Source organism: Capricornis sumatraensis, chromosome 1 (assembly GCF_032405125.1).
Source record: "Capricornis sumatraensis isolate serow.1 chromosome 1, serow.2, whole genome shotgun sequence".
In the NCBI taxonomy this organism is placed as follows: Eukaryota; Metazoa; Chordata; class Mammalia; order Artiodactyla; family Bovidae; genus Capricornis; species Capricornis sumatraensis.
In genome coordinates this window covers 225,568,593-225,582,647 of record NC_091069.1, presented here as the reverse complement: position 1 = coordinate 225,582,647, position 14,055 = coordinate 225,568,593, and the positions used below count along the sequence as shown (strand labels likewise).

The window sequence follows — 14,055 nt, the reverse complement described above, 5'->3', positions numbered from 1 at the left end:
TAGATATGTGGAAAGCAAAGAACTTTGCCGTTTTCCTGATCTTAGATGCAAAAACATTATTTTCAACATTAAGTATGATGTTAGTGAGTTTTCACAAATAGATTTCATAGTCTGAAGAAATTATTTTCTATTCTAGTTTGCTGAATGATTTTATCATAAAAAGTGTTAGATTTTGTCAAATGCTTTTTAATTTATTAGGATTATCTTGTGGCTTTTATCCTTTATTCTATTGATATGGTATATTATAACAATTGATTTTTGATAAACTAACCTTGCATTCCAGAGAAGGCAATGGCACCCCCCTCCAGTAATCTTGCCTGGAAAACCTCTGGACGGAGTAGCCTGGAAGGCTGCAGTCCATGGGGTCGCTGAGGGTCAGACACGACTGAGCGACTTCACTTTCACTTTTCACTTTCATGCATTGGAGAAGGAAATGGCAACCCACTCCAGTACTCTTGCCTGGAGAATCCCAGGGACGGGGGAGCCTGGTGGGCTGCCGTCTTATGGGGTCGCACAGAGTCGGACACAACTGAAGCGACTTACCAGCAACCTTGCATTCCTCGGATAAATCTCACTTGGACATGGTGTATAATCCTTTTAATATGTTACTAGATCTATTGGAAAAGACTTTGATGCTGGGAGGGATTGGGGGCAGGAGGAGAAGGGGACAACAGAGGATGAGATGGCTGGATGACATCACTGACTCGATGGAAGCGGGTCTGAGTCAACTCTGGGAGTTGGTGATGGACAGGGAGGCCTGGCGTGCTGCGATTCATGGGGTCGCAAAGAGTCGGACACGACTGAGCGACTGAACTGAACTGAACTAGATCTATTTGCTAATATTTTGCTGAGGATTTTTATCTACATTCATCAGGGAGATTTTCTCCTCATGTCTCATCTTGTTTTGGTATAAGGGTGATACTGACCTATAGCGTGAGTTGCAAAGTGATCATCTTCTTCGGAAGAATCGATAAAGAATTTATATTAATTATTCCTTAAATATTTAATCATTTTTTTAAATTTTTACATTTTTTAAAATGTAACTCCAACAACGTACCCCAATAGAAGGAAATGAATGTCCACCCTTTCACTTTGTAACAAGTCTGAAATTACAATCTACGGCAGCGATCTTTAACCAACAATGGTATTATCAAAGTTTGAGCTACATCCAGGGAAGAAAAAGAAGTTCCCTAATTCATCCTTAAAAGTTTCCCAAGTTTTAAAAGAAAAAAGTGGAGTAACCCGGATCTTGGTGTAAATGGCTGGTCCTGCACCCTCGGCTCTCCCCACTTTCTCCACTCCCTCCCCCGATGCCGGGTTCAGTGCCAGGTACTCGCAGATCTAGTAAGTGACACCGGGGATGGCTGTGGCATCATCCCTCTTCCGTCAGCATCTGGAGAGGAAAGGGGGTTGGGCCGAGAGGGTCTCCCGGGCGGGGCGGAGGAGGAGAGAGTGCAAAACACAGCCTCGCCCCTGGAACCCTCGAAGCAGCAACGCCCCTCGCTATAAATTTGGAGCTGCCTCAGAGAGGACGATTCCAGCGCCAGTCAGTCAAGGGCCTGAGGCGACTGAGCGCCCGGGCAGACGCGCGATTAGCAGCTCTGCCTACCCGAGACGGCGATCCATGAGGAGGAACCCAAGCGAGCCCCGGGAGTGAGGGCGCACCCTGAACCGGCGCCGCCAGCTCGGCCCGACGCCGGCGCAGCGTCCCGAGTGAGCGCGGGTGAGTGGCGCGGACTGCCCCGCCAGCTTGGGGGCTGGGGCGGGGGTGTCAGTTTCGTGCCAAGGTGTCAGCTGCGGGCGCGGTGCCGGGAGGCTCTTGGAGACGGTGGCTAGAGCGAGCTAAGGTCCCCCGGCACCCACTGGAAGGTGGAGGACCTTCCCCAAATCAGATGTGGGAAGAAGCAGTCTGATCTTGTTTGCCGCATGCCCCCGACGTTTCATTCTGATTTGACCAAACTCTGTGGATCACAAGTGAGGCATCTGCAGAGATGGGATGCAACCAAGGAAACTTTCTTCCCGAGGCTTTTTAGCTAACTCGTGTCTTTAAACTGTGATCTGTGCATATTACTCCTCGAGGCGGAAGTACCTTTAAAAGTTGTGCCAGTTTAAAGCAGTACTTGATCGCCCCCACAGTCTGCCAGGCACCTGCAAGGTTCACCTCCCCACCTCCCCTCTTCAAATGATAACGCTGGGTCCTTGGCCCGGGATGCTGAGTCCGCATCGAATTAACTGGGGAGAAGGAAAACGGAGCTTTTCCGAACACGCCAATCCCCACAGCCCTGGCCAGAGCATGTTTGTCACTGAGGGGGATTTTAGGAGAAATTCTTCTGCTTCCAAGACCGAGCAGAACCTCTTGCTGACGCCTTCCCTTCATACACCCCTCTACCTAGCACCCCATTCTCCAGTTCTCTTAAATGTCCAGCCTGATCTACCCACAATGCCAGATGCTTTGTCTCCAGAAGAGTCTCCTGCCCTGAGCTATTGAGCACATTGCGGGCCTCTTTACCTGATCTTTCTTTGCTGTTGGCTTAATTAAGAATCAAACACCCACGAGTGGCCCTCTTGAGCCCTGCCTTCTTGGTGAAAGTTTGGGTGCTCACTTTCCCCTGGGATCACGTTTTCCACCTGGCTACTTCTAGTGTCATTCCTAGATGAGAGTAACAAGGAGGCAGGGAGGAAATCTGGCACCCCGCCGCTCTGTTTTATAACTTTTTCGAACAACCTCTATCTCCTCTTCAAGGTGCTGTCATCCCCAACATGATTCTCTTGGAAGTTATACCACCCTGGGTCTCCAAGGTTTATTCTCCTTAGCATAAGCTGTAACACCTTTATACGTCTTCCTTAAAGGAAACTTGCCTGTTTCCCTTGTTGCCTGCTAGTGTTTCCCTAGCTCTCAAGGCCCCACCACATGGATAATCTCTCTGGAGACTGATGGATTCCAACACCCATCTGGAAGACAGTGCAGGGGCAAGGAAGCACAGAGAGCTGGGAATGGAGACTTCCACATAACTGGCCATGTGCTGTTAGAGTTACTTCACAACTCAAACCTCAGGTCCCTCTAGTGATAAAATTCCTTGATTCCTTTTGTTTCCTAGTTATTGCTTTAAAAAATAAAGTCTAAAACAATTACCCTTTTAGCCCATGTTTGTGCTCCTCAAAACTGTCTAAATAGCTCTCCTGGTAAATTTTCTGCTCTGGAAAATCATTAGGTCCAAGTGTCCATCCCCTAGATTACAGTTGGAAGTTTCTACAGCCTGGCTGAAGGATCAGGGAGTGGCCCCAAGTTGCTGGATCTCAACACTTTGCTAAAGTTTTCATGATTAGTAATATCTAGTCCGTTATCTACTCTATTGCAGCTCCCTTTTTTTCTTCCTAATTTCCTTGTTTTTTGTGTCCATCATGAGGCCTCGATTTCTAGCTCGATTCTTCTTTGATCTTAAACTGAATCAACTGTCCCATCATCCAACCCAAAAGAAAGCTGGTTTTCTTCCACTGAAGCCAAAGGGAGACAAGTTTTATAAAGTGTCTCCCAGTCACTCTTGCTTTGGCAACTCTCTGCATCCCAGGAGCTCTGAGCACAAATCTCTGCTATCCCCCTCTTACTCTGCTTTAGTGCTCAAACTGTGACTTTGTGAATTGTTCAGGATTCTTCTTTGTTTTTTCTTTTCCTACTTTTAGTAAGAGTTGTGTGTGTGTGCTGGTATATAATTTGGGGGTATTCTGCTGCTGCTGCTGCTTATTACTGTTGTTGTTGTTGATACTATGACTAATTCTTGTCCTGCGCTAGATGAAAAATAATGAAAGAAAATTTGCAGCTTACCCAAAGCCCAGGTAAAATACTTGAGAGCTTCTCAGATAGCTCAAATAGTAAAGAATCTGCCTGCTATGCAGGGGACCTAGGTTCCACCCCTGGGTCAGGAAGATCCCCTGGAGTAGGGCATGGCAACCCACTCCAGTATTCTTGCATAGAGAATTCCATGGACAGAGGACCCTGACAGGCTACATACGGTCCATGGGGTCTCAAAGAGTTGGACACGACTGAGTTACACATTCACACATTCGAAAAGGAGTTTGAAACTCACAGTTAAAATGCATGATTCACGTCTCTTATAGTTTTATCTGTGCTTTCACGGTGTCCTTTTAATGCAGCTGACAGTCGCTGTGTTTTGTTTTCAAATTTGATACAGGGACCAAGATCCAGACCCATCACACTTAGATGTTTTGGCTGCCTGATGCAGGCTCCCGGTCTTTTGCCCCAAGCTCACTAGTTTACTTAGTCCTCTTCCTGCTCAGTCATGACTGAGCAATGCCAGAGTCTCTCAGAGCAGTCTGAAAAATTAAAAATTTTAGTTAGAAGTTTGAAGTACATCCAAGTGTTGTAAAAAATTAAAAGCTGTTTTGAAGACAGACTGTGGCAATAAAAAAATACAGAGCCAGAGCAACAAAATGTCCAAGTATAAAAAGTGTAACCAAACACTTACCCCTGTTATCTAGCAAATTGGAAAAACCAGCTTCTTAACACATCGCTACTGGAAAGTACTATTATTTTCTTCAAAATGATTATAAATTTTCTCTTTCAAAATTGTCTGAAGTCATTGGATAACACGGTTTGTTTCTTTTCTCATTAGTGTCTATTAAAACAGTACACTAAAGCTTCCACAGCAAAAGTAAATTTTGTTCCATTTCCCGCTTAAATTTAGCTATCATTTTACATTTTTTATTTTTAATCACAATAGGAATTTCAGCTGTGAAAAATCGGCTTTTCAATGGCTTAATATACAAAGCCATCTTAAATCTAGAAGTATCTGTATGGATTTAAGGTAATAGGCAAATGATTTGGCAAATTACTACTATTATTCTATTAAAGCTCTAAAATACATCACAGCAAAAAAAAAAAAATCTACAGAGTTATAAATTTGCCAGATGCTTTGTTTGGTGGTTATTTTAATGACAAACTTGACAATTAGAAAACAAAATATATGTTTAGAACAATCATAACATGACAAGTGAATCTTAGCTGTGGTTGTATTAACATTAAAAGTTTTCTATCTGATTTTGATCCTTTCTTTTCATAGCAGATGATCACTGTGGGAAAAAATTTCCTTGACTATGAAAACCAAAATTTCTTTCAAAATATTTTACTAACAAAGAATATATATATATATACATACACACATATACTAGAAGTGTCTAGAATCTTCCAGTTATCATTTGATTTTCCTTCCTATAGTCAAGAATATTTTAAATTGTGTTGCCCATTTACTTTTCTAACACAACTTGGAAAAATGGGTAAGAAATAGGTATGCTTTATTTTTCATAGTCTAAGTACCAATTCTACATGCCCTTAATATTTAAAATCATAGCATTATTAACCATTCAGTTTAGGTCAAGTTTTATGGGATTTCTTATTCTCTTCATATAATCAAAGCTGCTTTGTTCTTCATCAGATGATGTTAAAATCTCATTTAGATCAATGAATTAAAGTACTTTGGCTACATAGTTAACTTCAGAGTAAGAATACTGACATATATACATTTGGTTCTGTACTTTTTAAATAGAATAATTGTAACAATATACTGTAATAAAAGTTATATGGATATAATTCTGTACTTTTAAAGAGAGTTAATGATTGCTAATTTCCTCTATAAGTTTTCTTTAGTTATTTCTTATTTTAATCAAAGCTCCTCTTATCTGCCTTGGAAAAGGAAGAATTATATGTATGAAATATATCAACAATAGTAGAAGATACTTACTGAGGGAATGCAATGGATCTGAGAGACCTTAGGTCCTGAGGACACACTAAAGTATTAAAATGGTCTCTGTCCTAGAGAGATGTTGGTCAAGCTAAGTACATATTAGATATAGGTCTCGCCAGTCATCTCAATGCCGCTGGGGTAGGAAGCCATTTAAAAACAACCCTCTCTTCCTTCTACCTTTCAGACTGGGTGGAATATCTAATGTGGTTTCATGTTTGATTCTGGCCCCTTCCATAATAACCACCACAACTTTCCTTTCCCCATGGGGTTTTAACTCCTTTGATAGTATGCACCACACCCAACTGCCTTGTATTCTGTTATTAAAGTCACTTTCTTGCCTGTTTGTCTGATTTTGGCTTAATTTGTGGAAAACATTATATTGAGGAAATGTTAGAAACCTTTCCTATTACAATAAAGTGACTTAAAAGTGTTGCTTTAGTCTTACTAATGGAATAACTAAGCATTAATACAATTGCTTTAAATCTAAAGCTTTAAAAGTCTAAGGCAAGGAAGCTCCAATTAAAATAAATAAATTAAAAAAAATAAGGCAAGAGAAAGGTAAAGAATAAGAAAAAGAGCTATGAAAAGAATAAAAGGTTGAAATATCAAAGCAGAGGTTCTTCAGGCATCACAGAGCAGGTAAGGCAAGCATATGAAAATCATCTGGAAAGTGCTTTAAATCTGTACGTATTGTCTGCACTTCCCCTGTTTCTCCTTTCCCCATTTCTTCCCTATTTTTTTTTTTTTCCCATTAAGTTTTATTTGGGCAGACCTGGGGACAGAGGGCCTGCACCCATTTCTTCCCTATTGAGAACCGCCACATTTACTTCAGGTGTCAAGGTCCCCAGACTAGCATCACGAGTATCACTTGGGAGCTTATTAGAAATTCAGACTCTCAGACCCCACCTGGACCGACTGAATCAGAATCTGCATTTTAGCAAGATCTTCACATGATTCGAAAGGACTTTAAAGCTAGAAAAGCACAAGTGACAGTACCTCCGGCTTGCTCAAATGATTACCTAGAGGCTATTTTCTTGACTTTTTAATAAAATAACATTTTTAACAAAACTAACATTTATTGGGTGAACTCCGGGAGTTGGTGATGGACAGGGAGGCCTGGAGTGCTGCAATTCGTGGGCTCGCAAAGAGTCGGACACGACTGAGCGACAGCGACTGAACTGACTGGCTGAATGAGCCAAACAATGTTCAGCCTTTCAACACTGTTTTATTTAATCCTCACGACATCCCTCTATAATAGTCACTGCCTCATCCCCATTTTATAGATTGGGATACTGAGTAATAATGTGATAAGTAGCGTACCCAATTTTGGTAACTGTTAGAGTCAAGATTTGAACACAATTTTGATTCTGTGCTCTTTGTTGCTACCCACACTGTCTGCTCTACATTAGGCTGCCTGCTTTTTAAGACCAGTTAATTATTGGACCAATTAATTATTGGATAATTATTAGAAAGTTATAATTGGAAATCAAGTCCTGTTTTCCTCATAGAAAAAAGCAAGATCTATAACATTTTCCTATCGTCTTACCTTTAACTTCAATAATGAGAAATTCTAGGAATTCCTTCTTTAGTTGGGAAACAAGTAAGAAAACTATGATAGTTCATAATTTAAAACTTAAAATTTGATATCTCTAGTTTCCCAAAACTTACCTGAAATTTATCTTTTTTTACCTTTCTGTTCTGATGAACTTTTTAAAAAAGTTCCTACAACCCATATCCTACATATATAGTGTTTATCTTTCCAACTCAAATTATACATCATTCTTTCACCTTTTAATATAAATACATATTTATCTATAAGCATAGTTTTAATATAAACACATTTATCTATAAGCATCTATAAAACTTTAGTTGAATATAATACTAATCAGTCAGTCTGCAAACAAAGGTACCTTATTTTAAGCCAGTGACTTCTCAAATGATGAGTCTCTGAAACATTTTTCCCAGTGCATATAGACTCTCTGAGAGCTGTCAGTTGGATTGGGTCAAATGTCTGTTGTTTTGACAGAGGCTCATTGATGTGGGTCAAAAGACCGAGGTTGAGTCTGGGCTCCCTGTGATCATGTTTGAGAGGAGAGGCATGTCAACAGAAGTAAGCAGCCACGATTTTCTCCGTGATAAAGGGACATCCTTGAGAGACAGAATGTTACCAGCTGCTTAGATCTAGAACTTTTGGCAGCACTAATAGTACAGTGTCTAACTTGTAAGTTATAGATGAGGGCAAAAATCAACCCAGGGATGCCATAAAGCCAAGTGGTGAATGCTCAAAAGGGAACTTGTGCCCAGGAGACATCCTGCATACTAGCAGGCAGAGTTTCTTAGTGCTGATCAATGATAAAGTACCAATGATTCTCTTGTGACTCTTAACAGTCCTGCTCATCTCACTAACCCCAAATAGTTGTGCCTGTGGCTGAATTTAATCAACATTAGTTTTTTTTTTTTTTCTAAATAAACTGAAGAAAAAAAAGAAAGAAAAACCTTACAGCATTTCTTCTAAACTTCATCCATTTACAATTTCATCATCATATATGCTTTTCTTCACTTTTGGACCCAAACTCTTCTTGTTATGCAATTCAGATGCATCTTACACACTTATAAATAACGTGGTATGCTGCTAGAACAAGAATGTTGCATTAACCCAGGTTTAATCATCGAATTCTCCTTTCATTCAAATGATGTCATCTCACATAAAATGCTTTGCACCATGATGTCTTCCAGCACTTAAACTTCACACAGTTAATTGCTGCCACTTTATCAGGAATGGAAAATAATCTGATGTGATTCCTATGTAATAATTTCCTGACTGTGTTCTAGCGTTTGATATACTGGGTTAACAGAGTGGATTTTTGCGAGAAATACAAATCTATTCTTTTAAATTCCCATTACATTAAGCCATATGATGGACTATTATACAGTCATTGTGTATTTTATATGTATATATTTTTAAATATCTAGTGACAAGGAAAGATAATTACAAGTGAATACAGCAATGTATAAAACATAAATCCAATGAGAGAGAGAGAGAGTGTGTGTGTGTGTGTGTGTGCATGTGTCTTTGATAGATTCTTGTCAAGGTGCCATTAATGTCTTATTTGGGTCATTGGTGTTCTAATGAAAACATTTCAGTTACACTAGCACTGATTTGAGAGCAAAATCACTTAGAGATTTTTTAAATGCCTGCATATTTGCACGAACAGATAAGAAACACTAGACAAAATATATAACAAATCTTTAAAGCTTTTGAGGATTATTAAGATCAAGGCTAAGATCAAACGTGACTTTTCTTTCCTCTTTTTTGGCATGTGCTTTCAGACTTTCCTATCATGAGCCTCCATTCGCACTTTTTGTTTATCTTGGAATTTCTTTTCCTTTCCTTCTAACTCACTCTAGATTTCAGATCATAAACAACCACCATTAACCCTCTGAGAATGATCCTGGCAAGTCAACCTTGTCTCTATTTTTTTCCCTAAGGTACACTAGAGCCCTATAAGAGTTCACAGATTTTACACCAGAGTGGCATTTTATAGGAAAAAATATCTCATGGGAAAATTTTTGCTATGACAAAAAAAACACCAAAAAATAAGTTAAAAATATATTCTTCTAATGCCAAAATGCTCCTGTACCACAATGTGATAGTAAAACTTGAAAACTCGTATACGTTGTTGCTAGGAAAAAAAAAAAAAAAAACCTTTACACAATCTTCTTGAGTAATTCATTAACTTGAAACAATTTCTTACTTAAAAAAATCCCCAAACCATAATGAAAATATTGATGAATTTGGCTACATAAAAATTTTAAAATGGTTATGTAGTAAAAAGCACCAGATACAAACACAAAAGAGGAAAGCTATTTGCCACACATTACATGTAAAATGCCAATTTTCGACATGAGCTTTTTAAAATGAGAAACAATGAACCCAGTGGAAAAATGAGTGAAGGCCATAACTAGGCAAACTAGTAGAAAAATAACTGCAAAAATAAGAAAACAAAAAGAAGCTCAACCTCATTCATAACCAAAAAAAAGGTAAACCAAAACAAATATATATTTTTCACTTATCAGACTGAGAAAAAAATGCAAAATGTTATACAAGTCAGATTTTTTGGTATCTTAAATCCATATAGCCATTATAGAGGACATTTTGTAAGTATCTTCCAAAAACCTAGAGTGTATAAACAATTTATATTGACAATTATGTTTGGAATTTATTCGACCAGTATAATCCTATAAGGACAAAAATGCATATATATAAATATGATCATTGAGACTTTTTTACATCCAAAAAAAGGGAAATAGAAGGAAAAAAAAAAACCTTAAGGCCCATGATATGTGCTGAGTCACTTAGTCTGACTCTGTAACCCCATGGACTATGGCCCACCAGGCTCCTCTGTCCGTGGGATTTCCCAGGCAAGAATATTGGAATGGGTTGTCATTTCCTCCTCCAGGTGACCTTCTCCACCCAGAGCCTGAACCTGCGTCTCCTGAGTCTTCTGCATTGGCAGGCAAATTCTTTACCTCTGAGCCACCTGGAAAGCCCCCAAGGCCCACTAGGGGCTGATTATATCAATTATCATATTTCAGTGCAATGGATAGAATACTAAATAGCTATCAAAATGAGTGAGATAGATTTGTGTATCTGATGTAGAAAGTTCTACAAGCCATATTACTGTTTTTTTTTTAAAGGAAAGCAAAGTACAGAACATATGATGCATAAAATGAGAAGCCACGGATATACACATTTATATGCATGTGTCCACTTTTTTTTAAGTTCTAAAGGGTACATAAAAAACTATTACTAGTAAATATCTCTGGGAAGTAGATCTGGAGAGAGAATTAGAGAATTAAGAGATGTGTACTTTTACTTTATACATTTCCATAACTAGGCACTTGTACCATATATATATATTACTTCTATGAAAAGTTAAAACAGAAAAAAACTTTTAAGGAGATTTCTTTTCAAAATTATGGCACAATAACACTTGTAGAGTACATCATGAGAAACGCTGGGCTGGAGGAAGCACAAGCTGGAGTCAAGATTGCCGGGAGAAATATCAATGACCTCAGATATGCAGATGACACCACCCTTATGGCAGAAAGTGAAAAGGAACTAAAAAGCCTCCTGATGAAAGTGAAAGAAGAGAGTGAAGAAGTTGGCTTAAAGCTCAACATTCAGAAAACTAACATCATGGCATCCAGTCCCATCACTTCATGGCAAATAGATGGGGAAACAGTGGAAACAATGGCTAACTTTATTTTTGGGGGCTCCAAAATCACTGTAGATGGTGACTGCAGCCATGAAATTAAAAGTCACTTACTCCTTGGAAGAAAAGTTATGACCAACCTAGACAGCATATTCAAAAGCAGAGACATTACTTTGCCAACAAAGGTCCATCTAGTCAAGGCTATGGTTTTTCCAGTGGTCACGTATGGATGTGAGAGTTGGACTGTAAAGAAAGCTGAGCACCGAAGAATGGATGCTTTTGAACTGTGGTGCTGGAGAAGACTCTTGAGAGTCCCTTGGACTGCAAGGAGATCCAACCAGTCCTTCCTAAAGGAGATCAGTCCTAGGTGTTCATTGGAAGGACTGATGTTGAAGTTGAAACTCCAATCCTTTGGCCACATGATATGAAGAGCTGACTCATTTGAAAAGACCCTGATGCTGGGAAAGACTGAGGGCAGGAGAAGAAGGGGACGATAGAGGATGAGATGGTTGGAAGGCATCACCGACTCAATGGGCATGGGTTTGGGTGGACTCCGGGAGTTGGTGATAGACAGGGAGGCCTGGTGTGCTGCAGTTCATGGGGTCGCAAAGCGTTGGACACGACTGAGTGACTGAACTGAACTGAAGCTTTATATGAAAAGAATTATATATCACACTACCTACCATGTGTAAAACAGAATCACACTACCATGCTATAAGGCATAGGGAGCCCATCTCATTGCTCAGTGGTGACCTGGATGGGTCGGATGGAGGCAGGGGTGGTGAGCAGGAGGTCCAAGAGTGAGGGGGATATATGTATATATATAAATTACTCACTCCATTGTATAGCAGAAACTAACACGATGTTGTATAGCAGTTATACTCTAATAATCATATATCAAAGTTTGTTATTTTACAAGTAAAAATCTAATCTATAAGGATGTTTCTTATATTTAGTAGTTATATCTACAGAAATGCCTTAGAAATTGCATTATTTTTGACCCCAAAACTCTTTTTCGCTTTCTCTAGCATTCATCTCCAAGGGTATGAGGGAAGATGTTGACTATAGTCAGGAAGAGGACGAGGTCCCTTGACAGACGGTCACCCAGTAGAGCCTAAGTCTGTATAAGGAAAAATATGTGCTTGATGTTGACAGATGGCTTCATTCCATTCGAAAACATTCTTAAGATGTAGTGTTAATGTTATTTTATAAATTAGAAAATAAAAATCTGACCTTTTTCAGTGAATCACTTAATGTTTTTGGTTTTTTTTCCTTACAGATTGACGTATGATAAGCTGATCTAAAATGACAGGTTTTATCTGACTAAGTCATTGAAGCCATTCCAGAAGGTCTGCATCCAGGTAACTGGCTTACACCTATAACATTGTATCTGGTAGTAATTTTCGCTAATGTGTCAACCGTGAAGGTAGCACAAAAAGCCACACACACTATTGTCAGGTGACAGAAACAGAAGCTGTAGAAAAGAATGACATTCTGAGCCCATTCCTTCCAATATATAAAGAACATACATATTATTAATAATATGAATTTATTTTTTTAAGGTTTTTTTTTGATGTGGACCATTTTTAAAGTCTTTATTGAATTTGTTACAAGATTGCTTCCGTTTCATCGTTTGGCTTTCTGGCCCCAAAGCATTTGGGATCTCTGGGCCCCAGCTAGGGATTGAGCCTATATCCTCTGCAATGGAAGGTGAAATCTTACACTGGACCACCAGTGAAGTCCCCCTAACATGATTTTAAGTGTAAACAATGTCAGAATTACCAAGATATTCGTGTATTGATGATACACCATGTGAGAGATTTGCAACCCCTTGGCAGGGATCTCCTCGTGGTCATAGGTGACTGTTCTGAGCAGTGCTTTCTACGCGATGTAGGGCTTTAGGAGGGACAGGAGGGAAATGATCACGCTCTCTCATCAGCCACCAAATGGGCAACTGGTGCTCCGTGATCCCGAGATCTCACTTCTTGAGGCATATGTCTAAAGACTATAAACCCTGAAGCCACCTATTCACGTTCAGAAAACCCAAATGTCTCAGGGTTTCCTTCTTAGAAAAGTCTCCCTTACTCCAATAAGGTATAGAAAAAAGGTCTCTGGAACTGGGTACAGAGGTAGCCTTTAATGCCACAGCAGTTTAACCCCTGGTAGACCTAAGCCCTATGGACTCACACAGCGGGGCATTCCACTCAGAACCTCACAGAGCAACTAGGGGGGTGCTCTGTCTGTTCAACTCCTATCACACTGACTGTATGATATTTTTCATAAAAAGACTCCTTGATTTACCCAGCTAGCAGGATTTTTTTCTCCTAACATACACTCAGCTCCAAGAACAAACCCTCAGCTTCCCAAATTAACAGGGGAGACATTCTCTAGTTCCTCTAAGGAAAATGAAAAGAGTAGCTTGTCCCTTTCTGAATGTGTCACGGCTGGATTTTATTAAAGTAGAAGGTAGATAAGATAGGTGGTCAGTGGGCAGGCATATGTTAGAGGTAACTAGTCTTTTTGATTGACAAGTAGGAAACACTTGCTGGAAGGCAGTCCACAGTGGTGTTAGAAAACTATTTAGGACTACTTTAATCTTGGAAGACAAAAATAGTAACATTCTTCAGAGTTCTGCCACTGGAAATCTTTAGGGGTTTTTTTTGTGTGTGAGATGTAGTTGAAATTTTGGAAGCTGGGCTATGCACATTTTCAGCAAAAATCCAGCTCTGGGAAAATATATTAAAATATATGTCCAAGTTAGGAAGACACCAAAACTAGAAGCTTTCTTTTACATCCTAAGAGTACTGAACAGAGGGAGCTCTTTACATATTCACCCCCTCAGGCTTAAAGTAGAAGAATCAGGATAATAATACAGGGGCGTTCCTCCTGGAAATGGTCCTTAGATCAGCCTCTGCTCCTGTATTTTGGAAGCCCCTAAGTTTCTGATTAACATTCATACATTTATAGTAAAACTTTCCAAATAACTACGACATTTTGCTTACAAATAAGAAAACACTGAACAAAAACATCCTATACACTGTTAAACTTTTTCAGACCTTTAAGTTTCAGATGAATGAGCA

At 39.5% G+C, this 14,055-nt stretch overlaps 1 protein-coding gene across 1 annotated transcript in view; it reads left to right on the top strand.

The window, feature by feature from the left end:
- The first annotated feature begins 1,532 nt into the window (after window positions 1-1,532).
- The window catches only part of AGTR1 (angiotensin II receptor type 1), a 52,698-nt gene continuing 40,175 nt past the window's right edge, over window positions 1,533-14,055 (top strand). The window contains exons 1-2 of the mRNA XM_068965877.1: window positions 1,533-1,723; window positions 12,255-12,336. The gene's annotated coding sequence lies outside the window, so the exon portion shown is untranslated. The remainder of the gene's footprint in view (window positions 1,724-12,254; window positions 12,337-14,055) is intronic.